The sequence below is a fragment of the Talpa occidentalis genome, unplaced genomic scaffold, assembly GCF_014898055.3.
Source record: "Talpa occidentalis isolate TD23 unplaced genomic scaffold, MPIMG_talOcc4v2.1 talOcc4.7, whole genome shotgun sequence".
NCBI classification, from domain to species: Eukaryota; Metazoa; Chordata; class Mammalia; order Eulipotyphla; family Talpidae; genus Talpa; species Talpa occidentalis.
In genome coordinates, this window is record NW_023605083.1 from 27,853,407 (window position 1) to 27,873,232 (window position 19,826).

At 38.3% G+C, this 19,826-nt stretch overlaps 1 long non-coding RNA gene and 1 other non-coding gene across 2 annotated transcripts; one reads left to right on the plus strand and one right to left on the minus strand.

Annotated features, from left to right (window-relative positions):
* Positions 1 to 1,686: 1,686 nt before the first annotated feature.
* Positions 1,687 to 5,432, minus strand: LOC119230869 (uncharacterized). The gene is made up of 3 exons (XR_005121822.2): positions 5,079 to 5,432; positions 3,677 to 3,706; positions 1,687 to 2,121 (listed from the first exon to the last, which is right to left on the minus strand). It is a non-coding gene; the product is annotated as an uncharacterized LOC119230869 (long non-coding RNA).
* TRNAK-UUU (transfer RNA lysine (anticodon UUU)) lies at positions 5,173 to 5,245 on the plus strand. The gene has a single exon. It is a non-coding gene; the product is annotated as a tRNA-Lys (tRNA).
* Positions 5,433 to 19,826: the final 14,394 nt, after the last annotated feature.

Sequence of the window (19,826 nt, forward strand, 5' to 3'; positions counted from 1 at the left end):
TTTAAGATTTATTTTTATTTATTTATGCATACAAGAACTGGGGTGTAGGCCAGAGGTGCGGGGAGTGAAAGACCCACCGGAGACAGAGTGGGGAGCAGAACGGGCAGATCTACTGAAATGCACTGCTGAGGGGAGCAGTGGATGAGACAGGAGAGGTCTGCTGTGCCATGTGGATTAGCTCCCTGGCTGGGTAAGGAACTCAGGCCACAGTGGCTGCAATAGCTTGATAGCACCCGAGACTTAACCCCTGCGCCACCAGGGAGGCCCCAAAGAAGTAGTATTTCGTAAAGGATTACTCAACTATTGATTATAGGATTTCTTGTCAAACTTCTGAATCCCATTTGAGAAATTTCTCAATATGTCACGGGCAAATCTATTGCATGCTTCTTAGTTACAAAATGTAATACAGTATCATTTAATCCTTTCTTAGGTCTCATGCTCCCATTCTTGTGCTAGGAAAGTCTATCTAATCAAGGTCAGTTCTCCAACAATGAAAATTTGTTTCACTAATATCAATTTTCTACCCAACTAATCTGGTTCAACACCTTTCTGGATACACAACACTTTCTAATTTTCATGCTGAACTATGGGGTAACCTTTTTGAAGATAGCTTAAGGAAACATGCAGTCAACAATGCACACTTCTCAACTGATGGGGTAATAATGTGAATAGCCTTGACCAAATTCAGTTTTGTAAAGTCAACAAATATGTCCTGACTGCTGTCTGGTTAAGAGTAACTACACAAGGTCATAGATTGTTAAATCTATGCAGCCTATTTTCAAAGGTCATAAAATGTGCCTTTGAATCAAGGTTATATAAGTTTTGATATCTGCTAGGGAAAATCCTTCCATTTTGACGGTTATTTTTTTTAGTTACTAAATTTGGAAGATGATTTTTTTTTAATGCAGCAAAAGCCTAGTGATGCAGGCATTTGTAAAAATACCCAGGAAGTGCATCTGTTTCTAAAATTATACAAGTTCCCCATTAAATAAAAAGACATCTGTACAGCATCAATTCTTGGCCACATATTTTCTGTGCTTATGATAAAAGGAGAAATAACTTCTTAGCCATGCTTTTCTTGAAATGTCAGCTTGTTCTTTCTGTAAATAATCAGCTAAGTTAGAGAAACTGAAATTAACCCAGACTTACGAATCGTATTTGTGGCTGAGAACTCAGACTGATATTTATGAGCATTTATAACAAAGATTAAAATCATTCAAAAATATCTTCTTTTAGTTCTTAATAATAAAAGTTTCCAGAATTGAAAGGATTCTTCCTGCTATCAGCTCCATTTCAGTCACTGTATTCTTTTCCAGAGGAATAAAATATCAGAATATCAGTTAAGCAATCTGTAGTTTACATTTTATTTTATTTTATTTTTTTTTTTTTTTTTTATAGAGGCATGCTTTTTATTTATTTGTTTGCTGGTTTCTTTGTTTGTTTTGTTTATACATGCACTGGGTACAGTCAGAAGCGCGGGAGGGCGAGAGAATTCACCAGAGCCAGAGCGGGGAGCAGAGCAGGCAGAAGGACCGAAGTACACTGCTGAGGGGAGCAGCGGGCGGCAGGAGAGGTCTGCGCGCCATGTGGGACCCTCCTCCGGTGGCCGGGGAGCAGCCGGGGATCGAACCGGCGCCGCAGAGGCCACGCGCAGCTTCGCAACCCAGCGCTCAACCGCTGCGCCACCGGGGAGGCCCTGTAGTTTACATTTTAAAAAGGAATGCCATTCTGCTATTGAGAGCCATTGAATTTGGGGGATGGGCACATGGAGGTCCTTTATTCAATTTTCTTGAGTTTGTAGTATGTTTGAAAAGTTTTATAATAAAACATTTCATTAAAGGGCTGCCACTTTCTTTTTTAAAAATATTTATTTTATGCATACAAGAACTGGGGTACAGGTCAGGGGTATGGGGGGTGAGAGGACAGAGACAGAGTGGGGAACAGAACAGGTGAATTGACTGAAGTACACTGCTGAGGGGAGCAGCGGGCGAGTCAGGAGAAGTCTGCTGTGCCATGTGGGTAGTTCTTGGGTAGGGATCGAACTCATGCAGCAGTGGCTGTGGATAGCTTCATAAACTGCTTAACCCCTTGCACCACCAGGGAGGCCCTAAAGGGCTGTCACTTTAAACAAAGTTCCAAATAATGATTAATATTCAGTGAAGATGGTTCATTCTACCAAAAAAAAAAAAAAAAAATTCTATTTCCCTGTGTTTCTCTAATTTTAAAGTCTAAATTATCTTAGGCAAATACTGTTAAGTTACTTTTAACTTGCTAACAAGCTATACAAAATACTTATTGGTTAAATAAAAACTTTTAAATTTATTTATTAAACCTGTAAAAAATTAAGTTTCTTTTTAAAACTAACTAAACTGGTAAAATATAACGTGGTAATACAAACATTTTTGAGCTAAATTCTAAACCTCAGTATCTTCACACATATTGGTAAAATAACTATGTCTCAAAATATACATACATGGCCAAAATTTTAAATATATATCAAAAAATCTCTGTGTCTGTTTGTGTCTGTTTTTGTGTTTTTGCTTTGTTTTGTTTTTTACCTCCGGAGGACTAATCATAAACGGTGCCTATATAAGTTCTCATAAAAACAAATTTTAAAATCATAATCCAAAATTTTTAATATACAAAAACTAGTTCAAATTTTATAATATAATTCAAAACATATATACATTAAAGTTATGTTAAATATTAATAATTTACTGTTTAAATATATCTTTAAAGTGTTTTTCTTTTCTTGACTAAAAAAATGTGTGTGTGTGTGTGTGTATATATATACTTACATATGTAAATTTTTTGTCATATTAACTTTACCAAGTAAAACTAAACTATACTGTATTTAAGTCAATTAAAAAAAAAACTACAATGTTAAAAGTAACATTTTGGGGTAACAAACACACAAAACACCTCCTTGTGTTCTGGATTACTAAAAAAAAAACCACTATCATAATTTATTAAAAGTTTTAGTAATGTCTATTTAAAAAAAAATTAAAAAATTGTTAAACACTGTACTAATATTACTTACATAGCAGGACATAATTAGCCTAACACCTGGCCCACAAAAGCCATGCCCTTTACTTTGGTTAAACTGGGATCAACACAAAATGTAACAAAAAGTTCTCAAATTTTAAATTAAAATAATAAACAGGTGTCCAGGACTTCTCAACCTTATGTTATTCCTGCCCTTTCTATGACATTATGGGAAAAAACTGTGTTATCACAAATAAAAACATTAATTTTCAGCCCTAATAATATAGTTACATCACAAATGTTACAAATGGACTTTCACCCTCACCAAGGGTTAAAAAAAAAAAAATCTTTATGAAAAAACAACTCCAATTAAACCAGTTCCCAAAAACTCTAAGGCCGGTTTGGGGTACAGTCAAAATTTAACCCAGGGGCCATTGCTCAAGTTACAGCCGACCCAGTCACCTAAAAAAATAATAAACCAGTGTGGGTTGAACAGTGGCCTCTTACAAAAAAAAAAAAAAAAAAAAACAAATTGTAACAAACCTAATACAAAATGAATTAATACAAATCAATTAATTTCAAAACCATAAAATACCCCAATTTTTATTGTTAAAAAAAAATCAAAAAAAATAAAAACTGTTACAAAATTTAAAAACAATAAATGTTACTATACAAAATATAGAATACTTACAACCAGACTTGCCATCACCCATGGCCATCCCTAAAAATAAACATATTATTGTTATTAATTTACAAAATTCCTTTTTTACCATCCCTTTACATCCCCAAAACTATAAAAAATTTACATTTAGTGTCCCATCAGTAAATTAAAAAAAACTATTTCAATAAAATAAATAAAAAGTTCTCCCTCAGGACATAAAAAACAGTCCGACTTAATGTCAAAAATTTGTAAATATGGTTTTGTCATCCTTTAGGGATGAGTACCCTTCCATTTACTGTGTTCATTACAGTAAAGAAAATGTCACCAATTAATAAACATTGGGATCCTGACCAACTAAACTCTAAACCTCAAGCTATGTAAAAAAATCTCCTTTCCGAAACATAAAAAGGCCCTAATGTTTTATCAACAAATAAAAAGACTATGCTTATATCTTTCCACAAAATTCAAATGGTCCAATTTGAATTCCTAACAGACTAATCCAACACCATGTTTCAAAAGCCTTCACCGACACATCACCCCAAAATGCATAGGTGCAGCCCTCTGGGACCCTATCCACCTCCTCCAAAATGCCATTACTCCAAATCCCCTGCTGGAAAATCATCATCTTCCCTGCACCACCTTCGGGTTTGTAAGACGTCTCATCATAACAATTAAAATCTGCTCAAAAACCTGACCTCTAATGCTCAACAACTACTTGTACAACAAAATACACACATCATCCTAGATCCCCTCTTTCTCCATCCTACTCCTTGGGAATTTCCCTCGCCCCGTGTGTTCACTAATTATTCTAATTTACTAGGTGGTGATTCAGACTCTTTTGTTTTGTTTATAAACACTAATAACTTTTCTTTTCAGGGACACATGGATTCTCCTCCTATGTGTTTTACATCTAATCTTGACTATATAAAGTCTCAACTACCTGACTGCCTACCTATTAATGACAAGTATTTTTAAACAAAATCTCCAAAAGCCTTCCTCCTCCGGACCTAACCATGATTTATGGGTACTGCTTTTATCTCTCCTTGGTCCTCACAGCACTAATAAAAACATAGCTCGAGTTTCAGTGTCCTCCACTCTCCCAGCCTGTTCAATTTACAACTCAAATAACTCCCAAAATACTATTGACATAAATGATAAATTTCCCACTTGACATACTTGTACGTTTCCCTCTGCAGGACTTCACTACCAACCTTACCAAACTAATCTTTCTGTTTATGATTTTTCAGTACTTGAAACAGGTACATCTGCCACTAATGTCCCCAAAAACTATAGGTTTCTCCTGCAGAACACTCTCATCTACAACCGGTCGAGTCACCTCATTCCACCTCTAAAACCTGTCACCCGGTGGTATTCAGCTAAATAAATTACTCCTGCCTACACTGTCAACACTTCAAATGGTTTCCGTACATACCCGGACTTGTTTCACCTCCTTGCCGCCAATTCACCTGTACTTTTTCGCCAACCTGGACATTCTGTTAATGCTTCCACCGTACGGACTTGTGTGGGCCCGGATAGCTCAGTCAGTAGAGCATCAGACTTTTAATCTGAGGGTCCAGGGTTCAAGTCCCTGTTCTGGTGCCACTTGCCGGGGACAGCCTCCGGCAAAACGTCGTGTCAGGGGTTCCTGAAAGGATGAGACGGCCTAGGCGAAAACGAAAGAACTGAAACTTAAGGGCTGAGGGGAAGGGGATGAGGTAGAATGAGGAGACACTGACACTTGGTGAGGTGCAAGTATCTCCTGTCGAGAGACTCAGCAGGTCTTTATTTATTCATTATTAGTAATAATAATAAGAAAATACATTCTCATGTGTAAAGCATAAACAATTAGTGTATTATGTTTCCCATAGACTACTGGCTCCTACAGGTCTCAGCTAGACAGCAGCTTTCAAGGTTAATAGATAATAAACCAGACCTAACACTAAAACTTATTTTTTCAGCTAGACAATTATCTAAGACAGTGGATAGCCGCCAGTGCATCCCTATCAGCTAAAGCCTAAGCATCAAAGGACTATTTTATTCACATGGCCTTCAGAGACCAGCTGCTACTCAGCTATCAGAATTTTTTCTACCTGCAAACTTCTTAACACAGTTAACTTCATTTAAAAACTTTCCTAAGAAATTTCTAAATAAAAAGGAAACTTCTGAAAAAACAAAAGAAGGATTGACTATAATTGTTATGCTGGATTGCTTGTCAGATATATACAATAAATTGTCTCCCATTGTTAATTGGGCCGAATTGTATAGTAACTAATATCTAAACAGGTAATTTTCCATGCCAATTGCTTGCAGTCTACTGATACATATAATTTATTGCCTAATGTACTATTCTGATAAATTTTTCTCTTTCCATGACCAAGAACAAAAAATGAAGGAATGTTAGATCTTCAGCCCCACGGTGTGAGGCACAAGGAATCTTCAGCCCCACGGTGTGAGGCCCTTTACCTTCGGCCCCACGGTGTGAGGCCCTTTACCTTCCAGTGTCTTATCTGGCTGGGGCATCAAGGCCTCCTGCAGCACCTACCCATCTCAGTGTTTAGTAATTGGGCACTCACAATGTATATTACTCTCTATGAAACATCTAGGTCATTTCTGCTAGTTGACTCTGAAATACTTATGAATATAATAATCTGGTGTCTGGGGATGCTTTTTTTTTTAAGATTTCTTTATTTTTATACAAGAACCGGGGTACAGGCCAGATGCGCAGGAGGGTGAGAGGATTCACTGGAGACAGAGCAGGGAACAGAACAGGCAGACTGACGAAATAAACTACTAAGGGGAGCAGTGGGCGAGACAGGAGAGATCTGCTTTACCATGTGGGATTCTCGTTGGCCGGCCTGGATCGAACCTGCACTGCAGAGGCTGCAGACAGCTTCACAGTGCCGCACTCAATCGCCTGCACCACCAGGGAGGCCCTGGGTCTGCGTTAAAGTACCCAGTGGTGAAAGAAGTAGAGAGTATCAATGCCACAAGCTTGGCATTGAAGCTAAGGGATAGGTCCATGGCGCTCTCTCTCCGCTTGTGGGGATGTTAGAACTCTTTCATAATAAGGACATTTTGAAAAGAGATATGTCTGTGGCCCAGCAACTCCACTTTAAGGTATGTACCCCAAAGAATTGAAAGCAAAAACTTGAACAGATATCTGTACACTCACATTCATAGTAGCATTATTCAAAATCACTGAAAGATGGAAGCAACCCAAATGCCTATTTGTGGACAAGTAGGTACACAAAATAAAAACATAATGATCTGAATGAACCTTGGAGACATTATGTTAGGTGAAATAAACCAGATATAAAATTTCAAATTTTATGATTCCACTGATATGAGGTACTTAGTCAATTCATAGAGATAGAAAGTAGAATGATGGTTACCAGGAACAGAGAGGCTTGGGGAACTACTGTTTAATGTGTTTATGCAATGTGGGGAAGATAAAATAAGCTCTGCCAATGGATGGGGGTATTGGTTGCAAACAGTGGGAACATACTTAATGCCACTGAGCTGTACACTTTAAAATGGTTAAAATGGTAAATGTTATGTAGATGTTCCCACAATAAAACATTTTAAAAAGATATGTCTAGTTTAAAAAATGATACTAGAGGTAGAGCAATAGGGAAAACGGGAAGTATATATGAAAGTGATAAATATTGCTTGATCATTAAAAATGATAATTTCCCTCTTTTTCACACAAGCCTAGTCCTCCCTGGTGGCCTAGGGGTTAAGTCTCAGCGCTATCATCACTGTAATATGAGTTCAATCCCTAGCCAGGGAGCTAACCCACATGGCGCAGTGGACCTCTCTAGCCTCGCCTTCTGCTCCCCTCAGCAGTGTGCTTCAAGCAGTCTGCCTGTTCTGCTGCCCACTATGTCTCTGGTGAATCCCCCAAACCTCTGGCCTACACCCCAGTTCTTGTATGCATAAAAAAATAAGAACAAAATCTTAAAACAAACAAACAAACAAACAAACAAACAAACAAATAAGATTCTCTGGTTTACTCTCTTCAGCCAAAGTTCTGGCACTTCAGAGTCAGGAGCTGATGTGCCTTACAGAGCCAGTCACAGACAAAATCGTGAAGTGGAGAGGGAGCTTCTCTTCCATGCTGCCCAGGCATCCTTCTGTCATCCTCCCAAGAGTTCCTGTCCTAAAGCCTGCCCTCTCTGAGACTCTTCAGTGCCCTTCCTGCTTTTCTGTCCTCCTAACCAGACCTAACTGACAGGGAACTCTCCTTATTTTTCTGTGGAGAAAGTTGAGGTCCAGGGGCAGAAGGTGTATCATTCATTATGACCAGAAGGAGGAGAGCAGGTACCGATGAGCGTGGCCAGCTCCTACTCTGCCCTTCACACATGGTGCTGCAGACATCTGGGTTCTTCCACTTAGCTGTGCTTTGCTGCTGTCTGCCTGTTCTCCCTAGAACTTTCAAGGAGTCTGTTTTGTCTTGGAAGACACTCCCAGATTGCTCTTGCAGAACTCAGTAGAAGCTCTTTTTGCCATATTGTTTGGAAGAAGGCCAGTAATGGGAATAAATCCATCAGAAGTTAAACATATCCGTGGTCATTAAAAACACTTTCAACACCTCAACATGGAAGATGCTGACTTACTTGCTTTTTCACTTGTTTATATCTTATTTCTTTTGCACAGAGAATTTAAAGTGGCTTCTAGAGAGTAGAGGGTAAAAAAGGCAATGCCATCATGAAGGAAAGGTCTGGTGTAGGAAAATAAGATGGCGTCAGGGATGACTTGGGCACACACAATGCAAATCATGGGGCTCTGTGTCTTTGCTAGTGGGGAGGTACATTCTGGACTTCTCAGCAGCCAAAACAAAGTAGGCAATGCCATCAATAACAAGAACCACACCATTGTTAAAAATAGACCAGTCATTCGGGTGAAGCAGAATTTTCCTGGAACTTCCTTTCCTACAATTCCCAGGAGCCCTGGTGTGAGGTAAGGAACAATATCCTCACAATCACCTCTACAACAAAAACAATGGGTATTTCGTGGGAGTCTTTCAAAATGTGTCTCTCAAAGAGAAAGGAATGACCCAGAAGTAAAAGTCATTAAGGAATCTCCGAAGAGGCCAGAAGAGTGCAGGTCAGATATCACCAGGTGTAGCTGAAAGTCAGTATTTCAGCCTCTGAGATGGACCATAAGCAGGAACTCCATAATATCCTTTCCTATAGCAACTCCATGGGCAAGACATGAGACCTGACTTTACCCTCTCTTGATGGACAAGAAAGTTTGTGGCAAGGTCAAAACTACTTCCTCTACTAGGCTGCAAATTGCTTTGTTATCTTCTCCGCAGTGGAAATGATATAAGGAAAACATTTTGATTCAGGACTATAGCAGATATATTTAAGAGATTGAAAAATGAACATTGTTTTTTCCTACCACCTCATTGATTTAGACAAAAATGTTTACAATATTCCCCTGGCACACACTTTGGTTTGATCAGTATTTTAAAAATCAAGAGTCATTAACAAAAGGTCAACCTGAGGCCAGAGTAGGGCATTGTTCTGCCTGGTGCACTTGCTATTTTTATGGGTCTGATCCTGTGTGTCCCATATAGGGCTCTGAGGGGGAGAAGAGGAGAAGGAGCAGACATTGTCTGTCCTGGAGGCTCTTGAAGCTAAAGGCTCTCCAGATGCCAGACACAATATAAGTGGAACATCTTCTCAAAGGACCCTGGCCGGGGGCAGTAAATAGCCTGGCCTAGAGGAGACTGATCAATACTCATTAACTTGCTTTGGAACTTCAAGGAGTAGCAGGTAGAGTCTCAAAGGGGAACTTTGCCTCCCCTACAACAGATATGGTGTCTCATCAAATTACACACCAACTGTTCCTGGCAAAAGCCATGGGCTCACAGTGATTCCCTCACAAGAAGAGAGGGAACCTCATTGTTTGTCTCTTCTCAGTACCCTTCCCCCAATATTTGAATGAAGTGGCCTGTCCTCTGCCTTTTAGGAGGGAGGGGTTGTTTGTTGGGGAGTTTTAGAGACAAGTCTATACACTATTTTCTTCAACTCTGTGCATAGACCTATAACTTAGACATTTTCATTGTGATAACTCCTTAAAACCACCAATTTTAAAGAAAAAACACTTATTTGAATACATGAAAATTCTGTGTACATTTGCTTAAAAAAATCTGTTGTCATAACCTTTAATATATTCAAACTAGTATAATATTAGATTGTTACTCTTCCAACTTTATTGAGGTATAAAATGAAATTTGTACATATTTAGGTGTCTAAGTTGATGAATTGAAAAGGCACACACTGGAATAATTGCTACCATCAAGCTAAAAAGCATATCCATCACCTCCACATACTTAACCATTTTCTTTTTTTTTTCCTTTTTATTGTGGTGAGAACACTTGAGATCTATTCTCTTAGAATGTTTCAAATATACAAGGCACCATTGTTAGCTATAGTCACCTGGCTGTATATTGGATTTCCAGAAATTAATCCTCTTGCATTAACTGAAACTTTATATCACTTGACCAACATCAGCTGTTAGAAACTGTCCTTCTACCTTCTACCTCTATGAGTTCTACTACTTTACATTTCACATGTGAGTCAGATCATGCAGTATTTGCCTTTCTTTTTTTTTTTTTTAGATTTATTTATTTATGCATACAAGAGCTGGGGTGCAAGCCAGAGGTGCAGGGGGTGAGAGGATTTACCAGAGACAGAGTGGGGAGCAGAACAGGCAGATTGACTGAAATACACTGCTGAGGGGAGCAGTGGGCGAGACAGGAGAGTTCTGCTGTGCCATGTGGGTAGCTCCCTGGCCAGGGATCGAACTTGTGCTGCAGAGGCTGTGGACAGCTCCATAGGTTGGGTCTTAACCCCTTGTGCCACCAGGGAGGCCCAGTATTTGCCTTTGAATACCTGGCCTATTTTACTTAGTGTGTTGTCCTCCAGATTCATCCACGGTGCTCTGCTGGTAATTTATATTGTGATCATTTTATCTATCCTTCTTCCTACCACCTTCCATTCCATTTCTTGAGCTTGGCACTTCTCATGGCCAAGAGATTGAAAGGAGTTTCACCACCTTGAAGTGCATGGATTGGATTATATTATTTGAGACTGAATTGAAAGGCTGATAGGCTATGTGTTAGTCTGATCAGCTGAGATACTGGCCACTTTCCCCTTCCAAGTCAGCAGTGGATGTATGGATTCCTCTGGAAAATGAGGAAACAGGGGGAACTATATGTGATCAGCTACCAGTTTGTGGAGGATCCCTATACCCCCATGGGCTGTGCAGGTCCCCAGAACTAGGTGAGAAGCTAGCTAAGTGAGAAGAGAGAGCCTGGAAAATCTGGGTGAGATGAAACAGAACTACCTGTGCATGGAAGAAGGTAGCTCAGCCCTGAGCTTCATGGGAAGTGATACCTATCATTTAAAAAGAAAAAATCCTGTCCATTTCCTCTTCTTTTATATAGGAAAAAGTTACCAACTCATAGACAGAACAATTTATAAATGAAGATTTAGGAACTTTCAGACAAGGTAACTTCCTGCTCTGCTGCATGGGTAAATATTCTGGATATTTCTTTCCATATTGCTTCCATCAAGTGGGGTAAGTTTTACCTAATAAATTCATGGCTTTTCATTTTTGTTAATCCTGGTGTTTCCATAACCCTATTCCTGTGCTTATCAGCCATGATTAGCTTTGTCCATTTAAATAAACTTTGTTTTAAATAACTAAGATTCATAAGCTAGTATAAGAAATTGCGGAAATACATTCCATTGACTTTGATACCATTGTTTCACCTTATTCAGATTTAATCAGTTTTACTGATGAGTGTGTGTGCACATGTATGTGTGTAAGTTTTATTCTGTGTAACTTGACCACATGTGTGGATTCTGGTGACTTCTACCACAGTGAACATAAGAAATAGTTCCATTAATACAAGGACTCCCTCCTGTTGCCTGCTGTAGCTGCATATACTCCCTTCCCTTTCCCTGGTCACCTCTCATCTTTCCTCCGTGTGTATTATTTAACCATTTCAAGAATATGCCATTAATAGAATGATATAGAACGTATTCTTTGGTGATAAGTTGTTTCACTCAGCAGATGCACATAAGTAATAAACACCAACATGTTATTTGTATCAATAATTTGTCCCTTTTGTTGCTGAGAATATGTTTTAGTATCAATATGCCACCATTTGTTTAACTTGAGGGAAATATCAATGGTTTTCAGTTTTGGGGTATACACATCCTTATACAGGTTTTGGTGTGAAGGTAAAATTTCACTTTTTTTTTTTAAAGATTTCTGCATACAACAACTGAGGTACAGGCAGAGGTATGTGTGTGGGTGGGGGGTGAGAGGATTCACCAGAGATAGAGTGGGGAGCAGAACAGGCAGATCTACTGACATGCACTGCTGAGGGGAGTAGCGGGCGAGACAGAAGAGGTCTGCTGTGCCATGTGGGTTGCTCTCTGGCTGGCCAGGGGATCCAACTTGTGCTGCAGAGGCTGAGGACAGCTTCATAGGTTGCATCTTAACCCCTTGTGCCACCAGGAAGGCCCACCTTAACTTATTTTTAATTCACAAATGAGAGAGACAGAGAGATTGAGATATTAATGAGATGAATAGGTTTAAGCTTCGGGAGTGTGGCGACAAACAGTAAGATAGAAGTGACAATTATAAGAGGCAAGGATTGTTCAAAGAGGAATTCACTGGTCTATTAAAAACTAGTGAAAAAGGAGACATTTGACCTGTGCATTTTCCATTTTTAAGGGAGCAAAATGCTATAGGTGGGAAAGAGAATGGAAGAAATTGATCATTAATTACCTTTGCCACTAATCACAGTAGCAACATTGGGCCTCAGGCTGTTTCTATGGAGTGAGGAGGAGGGTGAGCCCTCAGGTGGGTGTCTGAGGAGGTAGTAGGCAACTGGCAACGCAACCTGAGGAAGACACAATTAACTTCAAGTAGTCTCACAGACTACAGTGGTATCAACACCTCTTGCAGGGCACCCTAACTTCTTGAGGGCATGGCCAAATTTGGTATCTCCTAGAAGAGGAATGCCAGGGCTGCCACTAACACTCTCCTCACTGCGATTGCCCCTTTCAGCTTCCTTGTGATGTTGGAATGTAACTACTTAAGGACTCAAGAGGCCTTCCACAAGAGACAGGAAGGCTTTGCATTCCAACTCTTGGTTCTCTGCCATATGACTGTCTACAAATGTTTCTATGTTATTTTTGGAATGGAAAAGCCAAACACTGTATATCTTCTTTGGAAAGGCAAGGTGATCGCTCTTCAGCCTGTGTTCAGAAAATAGACACTCTGGATGACTCTCTTTAATAGGCATTTAAAATTCAAGAAGAATGAAGCTCTAAGACAAAATCTGTTTAGACAGTTAATTCTTCAGGTGTACCTTGTTGGTGGTTGTAGAGAAATTCAGAGCACATTATAATCCAACAATCTGACACTTATATGGAAGGTTACAAACAATAGGATGGGTGTTCTAAACCACTTTGAAAAAAAATTTTTTTGAATGACCACTTGACTTACTGATTAGCTTTGGGCTTCTTCCAGGGCAAACTATTAACTTAAAAGAGGGGAGGATGGGACTATCTAGAAGGCGATAGTTTATTTTCTGTCCTCTTTCTATGCCATATCTGGTGTACATTTATTTAATCCATATACTTTTTTTAAAACCTCTTTTTAAAATAATCCCTGACATATTGCAGTGTGTTGAATGGCAGCCCTCTAATACATGCCCATGTCCTAACCCTCAGACCCTGTGAATATGGAATTATTCGGAAAAGGGTATTTGCAGAAATATTAAAGACCTTGAGATGAGATCATCTTGGATTAACTGAGCTGGCCATGAATTTGATGAAAAATATCCTTCTAAGAGAGAGTAGAGAAGACACCAACACATGAAGGAAAAAGGTAATGTGAAGATGGAGGCAGAGATTGGAGTGATGAGTCAAATAACATCTAGAGAGCCACCAGAATCCACTCCTATCAACGCTGTGAATGCATCAGGGTGGATTCAAGTCCAGGCTTTATTTTTGTACTGAGGAAGAAAGTCGATTACTTTCTAATAAGGGAGACACGGCAATACAGCACTGGAGACTTTGTCTTTCTCATTCATTAGCTGTTTCTCATTCATTTACTCATTTTAAGTACTTTCAACTTTTTAGAGAGGAGAAACAGCATTTTTCCCCCTGAAACATTAAGGTCCTGGTGTCACATTCATTCATTGATAGATAATTGTGTTGATTGCTTTTTTGGAGTTTTTTGAATAATTCTGCTATGAATATTCATGTATAAGTTTTATTTTCAGGTACCAGTTTTTCTGTGGCTATAGGTTTTAATTTCTTGCGTATAGGAGTGGAATTACTGGGTCATATGGTAACTATGTTTAATAGTTTGAAGAACTGCTGAACTATTTCCTATTGTCAGTGTAACTTTTGTAAAATTTAAAAAAAATTTCCTAGCTAGAGGTATGGTTTACAAATACTATATATATACATATATGTATATATATGGGCTGTATGGTATGATTTAAAGTGTGATGATTTAATATATGTATACATTCTCAAATCTCAAATTATTGCTGCAATCGAGTTAGTCAATGGATCTTCATTTCACATAATTACCTTTTTTTTTTTGGTGTATGGTAAGAGCACTTAAGATCTGCAATCTCAGCAAATTTCAAGTGTACAATATATCATTATTAACTCTAATCGCCATGTTGTACATTAGAGCTTCAAAACTTACTCATTTTATAACTGAAAATTTGTACCCATTGACCAACATCTCCCCCACCTGTCCCATTCTCAACCCCTGGCAACCACAGTCTAGTCTCTGGTTCTGTTTTTGACATTTTTAGATTCCACATGTGAGATCATTTATTTTTTATTTTTATGTATCTAGCTTATTTCATTTATCACAGTGTCCTTCAGGGTCATCAATGTTGCCACAAATAGTAGAATTTCCTTTTATATGGGTTAGTGATGTGTCTATATCTATGATATCTATATATCTACCTATATCCATCTATTGATAACAGTCTTAGTTTCTTTATCCATTTACCTGTCAACAGGCAATTGTTTTCATAGATTGGCTATTGTGAATAATGCAGCAACGAACATAGGAGTGTAGATATCTCTTGAGTTACTGATTTTATTTCCTTTATTTTTGGGGGGAAATGTTAAAAAAAATTTATTCCGTACAATATAAAACAATACACATACATTTGGTACATAATTTCTTAGTAATTACATAGTAATTACTTAGTATTAATTTCTGAACAAAGCCTTTTTAATCCACTCACTTATAAAAAGTTGCAACTGAAACCAGCAATCCCTTACATATACTGCAATCATCTCTGAATATAGTATGAATTATACCTAGGCACTGGAATTTACCTGGATGACTTCTACAATTTGGGAAACTTTTGAATAGGAAACTCCTACATCCATATAGAAGGAAACAAGAATATTCTGCCACATAGTCATCAAGTTTAAAAGAACTTCTGGTCTAATGTGCCTATATCAAAAGTCAAATGATTCACTGTTGCTGTTATGAATTATTTTGGCCCTCAGTAGTTCCTAACTTGAATTCACAAAATGAATTCACAAAATGAATGGATTTTTATCTGTTTGGATTTTCCAAAGCAAGATACTAATACAAAATGTATTGAACTCTCAGAAGTCCATGGGTTTAAGAAAAAGGAATTAAACATAAATGTTTACCAAATTTATCCTTTCTAATTTTACAATAGTTTCAAGTATTGAGATCTAATTGGTTTCCTGTGTTTCATTAGGAACATAAGCCAATTTTCTAGCTTAAAACTCATCAATGTTGATTTTTTTTTTAAAGATTTATTCATTTGCTTATACAAGCACTGGGTACAGTCAGAAGTGCGGGAGGGTGAGAGAATTCACCAGAGCCAGAGCGGAGAGCAGAGCAGGCAGAGTGACGAAGTACACTGCTGAGGGGAGCAGCGGGCTGCAGGAGAGGTCTGCGCGCCATGTGGGACCCTTGGACAGGGGTCGGGGATAGAACCGGCGGCAGCGCTGCAGAGGCTGCGGGCAGCTTTGCAAGTCAGCGCTCAACCACTGAGCCACCAGGGCAGGCCCTATTTTTGTTTATTTTTAAACAATGTTTACTTCCCCACCCCCAACTGATGGCCAGTGGGGTATTGTGCCTCTCTGGAATACAAGCTTTCTGGTAACACTGAGGGTGGGCTTTATTTGCAGAAAAGACTCTTCAGAAGTTTAATTTTGGGTCAATCAAGTTGTTTTCAGTTTGTTATATCTCTAGTTCTCACAGCTTTTCGTTCTAATTATAAATCTAACAGTTGTTAACATCACTTTTTAATAAAAATTAAACATTGTTTGGTCTGTTTAGAAACTCAGTTAATTAAATGCTTCAACATTTCAAACATCATTTAACTGTTTAATATATTTGATGTTTCAATTAAATAAATTTGATTTTTTTCTTTTTTTTTTAATGAGAGAGTTGCTTTTTTTTTTTTTTTTTTTTAAGTGTCAGTCTTTTATTTATTTATTTATTTGTTTGTTTTGTTTATACAAGCACTGGGTACAGTCAGAAGCGCGGGAGGGTGAGAGAATCCACCAGAGCCAGAGCGGGGAGCAGAGCAGGCAGAAGGACCGAAGTACACTGCTGAGGGGAGCAGCGGGCGGCAGGAGAGGTCTGCGCGCCATGTGGGACCCTCCTCCGGTGGCCGGGAAGCAGCCGGGGATCGAACTGGCGCCGCAGAGGCCGCGGGCAGCTTCGCAACCCAGCGCTCAACCGCTGCGCCACCGGGGAGGCCCTGATTTTTTTCTTAAGCAGTTTAATTGCTTGACCAAACAAACCTATTTTCCTTAGAACTTAAACAACTTTTATGAATACAATGAGTTAACTTTATAAATAAGAGAAATATAAAATTCTCTTAGTGTCCCAATTCTGTGGATGAACCTGTAAGATTTCAACATAACAACAAAAGTCTAATCTAATTATTTGTTCATTTTTATAGGGGTTACATGGCTGCTATTCTAAGAGGCCAAATCCTTTTCTATATTATAAACATACATATCAAATATGTACTGAGCTTTTCTAAACATTAAACTTTTTTGAACTCTTTAAAATTTTAATGTTTAATTTTAGTGTATCTTGCAGAATTAAATCATAGTAATTCACTAAGGAATACTAGTAGAATTCCAGAGAACTCAGAATATTTAATTCTAATTTTTCTCTTAGGGTTAAAAGATTCTCATTCAGTAAGGAAATTTTATTTTTTCTAGGATGTAGTTTTTTTCCTTCATGTTTTGACATCTCTGCAATGGATGTGTCTACCATCACTGGTACTTTCATTGCCAGCAGTTAGTCTTTCTTAATAATCCATAAAATAATTGCTTAAGTTAGGTGATCTATGTCAGTTAACTGATGACTTAAAACTAGAAATGAAGGCTAGATGTGAGGCCCCGTGCTGTGGACAACCAGCTTTTCTTCTCACCAATATCACTGTTCAAATTGCATTTTTTGGTTTCTATGATGTGATTTCAAAACTTAAAAAAGAAGTATGGTTTGTGCAAACCATTAGCTGGATTCAAATTATCCAAATACTTGATTCTCTGCTCATAAAATCTAGAAGTCCCCCCTGAGTTGGGCACTTGATTTGATTCATACTCATCTGACTTTTAGTGTATGTAAAAAACCTTTTTCCATCCAACTTTGAAACTAATAGGAGCCTATGATATTTAATTATTTTTTGTTCAACTTTAAAGATATTCAAATTTGATGGAATTTTTGTTCTTTCATGTTCTGGGTATTTAGATTTAATCCTACTTTTTCAGGTTTCGGGCATACATTTGAAATTAAAATTATTATTCTTTCAAATATTTGTCTTTGCTACAAAACCTAGGATAATATTTCAAGTGAAAAATACACTTGCTCTTAACTTACTCCTAAATTTAATGAATATTGTTTACTTTGCCCTTGATGATGATTTGAGATATATAAAATGTTAAGACATATCATTTGTTTTATTAAGAGGTTGTAAAAATCAGCAATGGATTTTGAAAAAGTTTTATTGAGATATAGTTTATGTAATATACAGTTCATATAATATACAATCCCACCATTGACAGCATACCATTGAATGGTTTCTAATATATTCACAGATATATGCAAACATTATCACAGTCAATTCTAGAACATGCTGATCACTGGAAAAGGAATCCCATGCCCTTTAGCTATACCATCATTATCCCATCCCTAAAAAACCACTAGTCTACTTTCTGTGTTTATAAATCTGGCTTTTCTAGACATTTACATAAATAAAGTCATATGATAACTGTCCTTTTGTGTCTGGTTTCTTTCACTTAGAAAAATAGATGTTGAATTTGACCAAACATCTTTTTAGAAGATATTAGGAAAGATATCTTACTTTTTGATTTGGATCTCTCACAAGGATTTGTTTGATTTGCAGTCACAATGATGAGGTTCACTATGGCCCAGAGAGACAGTGCTGGAAGGGCTCCCTCAGGGCAGTTTCTTGCCTCAGATCCAGTCTCCAGACAGAGGGCAGAGTTACAAGAATGTGGCAGCCTCTGCTGGGAACATGTGATTGAGGTAAAACAAAGAGTTGTCTCTGGAGATGGGACAGATGGACAGAACTGAAGAAGTCTTTAATTCAGTCATTTGAGGATGTTTGCTCATGCTTTCCTGGATCATGAGTAATGCTGTGCACACAATATTGCTAAAGTGTGTTGGGAAAGAAAAGAAATCAGAAGCCCAGAAGGCCTAAATTCTTGCTTTGATGTTGCAATTGGACTTTAAGGAAGTCACTCTATATTGGTGAAGGTCAAATAATTCATTTATAAATGGTTAAAAATTAATTGCTTAGCACAGTTGATGTAGGTGTATGATATTTTATGTGTAATGGTATGACTGAAAGATCTACACAAATATTAAGGCATATACTGTCCAGGATCTGTCTTCTCACTCTCTCTGATTTTTCATATCTTGACTGGTTGCTGCATGATCCACTGCTTGCTAGAACTGCTTCATATTTAATCTGGCTCAGTTGCCTTGGCACTTCATATTGCCATTGGGTGGGGAGAGGTTCTCTGTTTACAATGTCCAATGTTAGTGGGTTCATTTTAAAATCTCAGCCTCCAGGGCCCTCAGAGGTTATCCCCAGGCTGCATCCACCCTCCACTTACAAGAACACTAAAAACCATTCGCCAATGCCCCCAACTCCCTAACCCAGCCTCACCTCAGGTCTCCACTCACTCACCCAATCCCAGCAAAGATACTTTGGTTAGTTACATCAGTCCCTTCAGAGATATGTCACACCAAGTTCATCCACAGTCACATCCTAAGCTCCAAAGCCTTTGAATTGAAGAGGGGTCCAGTATATTTCTTGCTCTCTGAGGCTAGGGTTTTGAGGCCTGCGGATAACATAGCTGCAGTGAGACACCTGATATTCAGGTGGCAGGTAGCCTGACACCAGGGCTCTGGGCCCTGTGTTCTTTTTCAGCTTCGTTTACACACACACACACAGACACACACACCCTTTTCTCTGTATTTTCACATTGGAATAATTCCTAATCAAGATATTCCTAGTCAAAGGAGGCCACTTCTAAGTGCTGGCATTTACATACATACGTTAGGACAGGAAAGAATGAGGCATATAATCTAGTCTAAACCCCTACTCATTTCCCACTCCTCCCTCACTAATGGAAAAGACTGCAGCCCAGCGAAGTGATGAGGCTTGTCGAAGATTACACGGGAAGTGAGGGAAAAAAAAACCAAAGACTGTTCACTCATCCAATGAAAGTTTATTGATTCCTATTTACCTGGATGGATCTAGGAGACGAGATATAGGCATGTCTTAATATTGTGCATGTTTTGGGAATATATACCAGGAGTGAAATTGTCCCAGCTTTTTTTTTGAAGTTTCAAATATTTCTCAGGTAATTACATGATAATAGCTACATTTTAGTATCTTTTAACCCTAGATACTAAAGTCGATAAAACTTTGAAATGATCCTTTGTTTCATGAATTATGAACATACCTGTGTGCACTTGGAGAAAAATCCATAGGAGACATTGTGTATTCAGTCATCAGATAAGACATGTTATCTCAATGGTTCTTGGGTTGCCAGAGAGGATTCATTGCCTTGAAGAACAA